The sequence below is a fragment of the Colobus angolensis genome, unplaced genomic scaffold (assembly GCF_000951035.1).
Source record: "Colobus angolensis palliatus isolate OR3802 unplaced genomic scaffold, Cang.pa_1.0 Scaffold17, whole genome shotgun sequence".
Lineage (NCBI taxonomy): Eukaryota > Metazoa > Chordata > Mammalia > Primates > Cercopithecidae > Colobus > Colobus angolensis.
Genome location: NW_012114821.1, coordinates 11,986,031 through 11,990,716, shown reverse-complemented (window position 1 = coordinate 11,990,716; position 4,686 = coordinate 11,986,031). Strand labels below are relative to the sequence as shown.

The 4,686-nt window shown below is 45.6% G+C and overlaps 1 pseudogene; it reads left to right on the top strand.

Annotated features, from left to right (window-relative positions):
• The first annotated feature begins 1,692 nt into the window (after window positions 1–1,692).
• On the top strand, window positions 1,693–2,094 carry LOC105509049 (annotated as a pseudogene).
• Window positions 2,095–4,686: the final 2,592 nt, after the last annotated feature.

Below are 4,686 nucleotides of genomic sequence, written 5' to 3'. Positions count from 1 at the left end.
TCTCCTTTGTGTGTCTTCAGATGATCTTCCCTCTGTACCTATGGCCGTGTTTTCTCCTCTCCTAAGGACACCAGTCACATTGGATTAGGCCACCCTAGTAATCTTATTTTAACTTGAGGACCTCTGTAAAGACCTCTCTTCCAATACAGTCACATCCTAAGGTGCTAAGGGTTAGGATATCATCCTACGAATTTGTGGGACACAATTTAGCCCATCCTATAAGCTAGTAGGTGACAGAGTCAGGATTTAAATTCAGGCTGACGGGCTCCCGAATCCATGTGCTGCCTCTCAGAGAGGCTTCACACCCTGGGTAAAAAGTCTGCAGTGATCCTCTGGAAATTGGAGAAAATTTTCCAGTGTCAGGGTCCTGTGGGGAATGAGTGGGAGACTGTGGGTACCCTCCAACCTCCCCTGACAGCTTCCAAGCCCTGGGCACCCCATACGCCCTGGATGTCCTGAAGCTCCAAATGCATTCTCCTTACATGGCCAGGGAATTTCCTTCTTCCTTAGAACAGACAGGGAGACATAAACAAAAGACCCCCTTCTCTGCCAGGCACCTTTCTGGGCACTGCCCCATGGGACCCACCCAATTTAAATAATAACCCAGCAAGTTAGTGATTGTTATCCCCAGGGAGTAAATGGAAGCCAGGTTCTTTATCATCCTACCTTTCTCCTAAATCTCAGAGACACCTCATCAGGGAATATTCTAGCTAGAAGGTCCTTATCAGTTACAGGATCCAACAATCCTGTAGATAAAAAAAACCAATGCTCAGAGGAGGATGTGGTATGTTGGAGTCACAAAGTGCATCCAAGTCAGAGGCATGACTCTAACTCTATGGCTATGAACTGTGAGACCACGGCAGCAGAGACTGTGTCTGTCCTAGTTACCCTGGGTCCCCAGGATGGAGAATCAGATGAGCACAGAGAAAACTCTTTCTACATATTTAAGAATTAATAAATTATTCAACAATGAATACATTAATTCCCAGCCCAAGCCCTTGTTTTGGTCTCAAATAAAGAAATAATGGGTTGTATTCAATCTCCTCTTCATCTTTCATAATAGAACACCAAATTTTAACAGATAACCAGCCCAAATAAATATTTCCCGGTTTCTCTTGTATGTGACTGTGTTTTGGCCAATGCAGTCTAATTAGAAGTGGTTGAAACCTAGAAAATACGCTTCAAGAAAAAGCATACACAAGTTAATTTGTTTCTTCCTTTATACTGGCAAGAGTGAAATGCAATGGCTGGAGCTCCAGCAGTTACTGTGGACCACGAGGTGACCTTAGGCATGAAACCAATGCAGCACAGAACAACGGAGAGAAGGAACCTGATTAATCGACACTCTGGGGCTCCATACCAGCCCAGACAGCTCCTCGGGATGCCTTGAACACAACAGAGAAGTAAACGCCTATGTTGCTTAAACGGCTGTTATTTGGGTTTTTTTCTATTACTCATAATTAGACGTAATCTAACTACTGCAAGTCTGTAATGAGGGAGCTCATTAGAGGCAACATAGATTAGTCAAGAGCTCAGAATGTAAATCCAGATGCACTTGCTAAGGGCATGACCTTATACAAGCTACTTCACTCTCTGGAGTCTCAGTTTCCTCATCCGTACAATGGGTTTAATAATAGCATTTATCCTCTTCCTCAGTGCTGCCTACAAGGTGGCAGCTATCTTCTCAGCATCATGGCCACCCTTAGACCCCTTGTGAAGCCCAAGATCATCAAAAAGAGAACCAAGAAGTTCATCCATCACCAGTCAGACTGATACGTCAAAATTAAGTGTAACTGACGGGAACCCAGAGGTATTGACAACAGGGTTCACAGCAAGTTCAAATGCCAGATCTTGATGCCCAACATTGGGAGCAACCAAAAAACAAAGCACATACTGCCCAGTGGCTTCTGGAAGTTCCTGATCCACAACGTCAAGTAGCTGGAAGTGCTGCTGATTTGCAGCAAATCTCCCCGTGCTGACATCGCTCACAATGTTTCCTCCAAGAACCACAAAGCCATCATGGAAAGAGCCGCCCAGCTAGCCATCACAGCCACCAACCCTAATGTCAGGCAACGCAGCAAAGAAAATGAGTAGACAGCTCATGTGTACATTTTGTGTTTAAATAAAACTGTAAAAACTGCCAAAAAAAAAAAATAGCATTTATCCCATGAGATTGGCATAATCCATGGTGTGGATAAACGGTGATACATCATATAAAATACAAGCGCATAGCTCACTGTGAGGCCCAGGCAGTGACGTGCTCAGCAGAGATCTTGTCTTTAGCACCCAGACCCTAGCATGGGGGTGTGGGATCAGTTTTTGTCTGATGAGGATGATGATGATGATGAGGAGGAGGATGAGGATGCTTTACTTACTGTCACAAGTGACTGTGAGCCAGCTTGGTCTTGACTGAGGGGCAGCCCAGGACTCCTGGCTGAACTTTCATCAGTGGAACAGAGGGGTGCCAGGAAGAATAAGGCACAGTGGGGGACTTCCTGAACAATCCAGCCTTTACCAGCTTGAAGGAGTTTTTGGAAAGTTGGGTGGTTCCATAGGGATGTGGGCTGACCATTCCACAGTGCTGCAGAAATCAGAACAAAACAAAACGAGCTATAATAGTGAAACCATGTGCCCTGTGCATCCAAATTAAATAGCTCTACCACTCTGTGGCCCCAAATATGTTCCAACACTTCAAGTTAAGGAACAAACAGAAATCAGATCCAGACAAGTTTCGTTTGGGAGGATTTGTTCTGCCTCATAACCGTTGTTTAAACAGGCAAGAAATTTACTCAGTCAGCTTACGAGTTCTGAGACCTTGGGAAGAAGCCATTTAAACTCTCTAAGCCTTAATTTTACCACTGTACAATGGGGGTAGTAACATCTACCTCAAAAGATGACTGAAAAGAAGAGATTAAATAGATTGTCTAGCAAACAGTGAGTACTTAATAAATATCTTCTGTCCCTTCCCTTTCCCACAGGGCCACCACAGCAGAGCCTAGAGAACTAGTGCCGAGTGAACTGGATACACAGAGTTTATTTCAAGTGTGTAAATGTAGGCTGGGTGCAGTGGCTCATATCTATAATCCCAGCACTTTGAGAAGCCAAGGTGGGAGGATAACTTGAGGCCAGGAGTTTGAGACCAGCCTGTGAGACCCCCGTCTCTACAAAAAATACAAAAAAATTAGCTGGATGTGGTGGTGCATGCCTGTAGTCCCAGCTACTCAGGAGGCTAAGGAGGGAGGATCGCTTGAACCTGTGAGTTTGAGGCTGCAATAAGCTGTGACTGTGCCACTGCCCTCCAGCCTAAGTGACACAGCAAGATCTTGTCTCCAAAATAAAGAAACAAAATAAAAAGTGCGCATGCAGAAGAACATGTGTTGGTCCTACAGAACCTCCTGACGAAAGGTGAGCCAGGCAGGGGTCGAGTCCATGCCAGATGCCAGTCCCTCAAGGTACAGCAGGACCTTGTGGGAAAGCTCTGCTCATGACCCGGTCCACATCACATCAAAGAGAAATGTTTTGATGTTAATTAAATAATGTGAAAGTGGTAATCTATTTTAATGTTCTTTAAATATTAAAAGTGCTTTCTATTGTCACTTTTTATAGAATCTGAGAAATCAGAGGAAGCAAGATTGTGATGGGGCTTTAGATATCTATCTAGAATTACTAAGTGGATTTCACCTCTTCTGCACGGCAGTCAATGGACAATGGCTGTCTGGAACATGGCACTGAGAAGAATTCTCCATGTCATAGGGTAGACTAGCTATGTCTAGGGTAACGAGCAATCTCTACCCTAGACATGGTGTAGAAATGTGACATGTACACATGATCAGGGTATTTGCCATTCCTGACCTAGTCCCTTTGCCCCATCTGGCTAAACCTAGACTATGTGAACATAACCCATTATCTACTGAGGCTAGATAATAGCTAGGTAGTTGCTCAGAGATCTCTCCCTGGTAAAAGTCTCCACTAGGCAGAGCTGGAAGTGAAAGATATGTTAATACATGGATCCCGTGTGGTTACCCTGAACTGAGCACAAAATACCAAGCACTTTACATGCATTATTTCTAATCCTCCCAAGAATTCTGTAAGTTGGGCACAAGTGTACCCATTCTGTAGATTAGGAAACTGAGTTCTCATGAGCTTAAGAGACTTGCCCAGAGTTACCCTTAACTGTTGAGCATCAGAGCTGGAAGCTGCTCCCGTATCTAACACAGAAACCCACACTGTCTTTCCTTGGGCTACACTGTGCTTTCAGGAAGGAAAGGGAGCGGACAGTCTGACTAGGTGATGGCTGATGGAAGCTTTCTTGTTCCTCTGCCGTTGCTGGGTTGTCTGGACAACCTCCTCGGGCCTCTATTTGGCTTTGACTGTGGGAAACAACCTTGGCTTTCGCCAGACAGCTAGGTGCGTCCTCCAGTTGGGAAAGGTTGGTAAAACCTGCGTTTTGCCCCAGACAGGTCAACTCAGGCCAGAAACACGTTCTTCATGGACTCACCTTGAGAAAGCCCCTTCTCTGCATGCAGAGGCAGGGCCGGATGCTGACTCAGGGCTGCCTGGATGGTCTGAGGTTGCTCATTCTTGCACAACTGGGAGTGTTACGACCTGCGGTCTGTCGGCCAGCCCCTTACCTGTGAGCGGAGACTCTGAGGGGCCTATCCAGGCTCCTCCTTGGAACACCGGAGC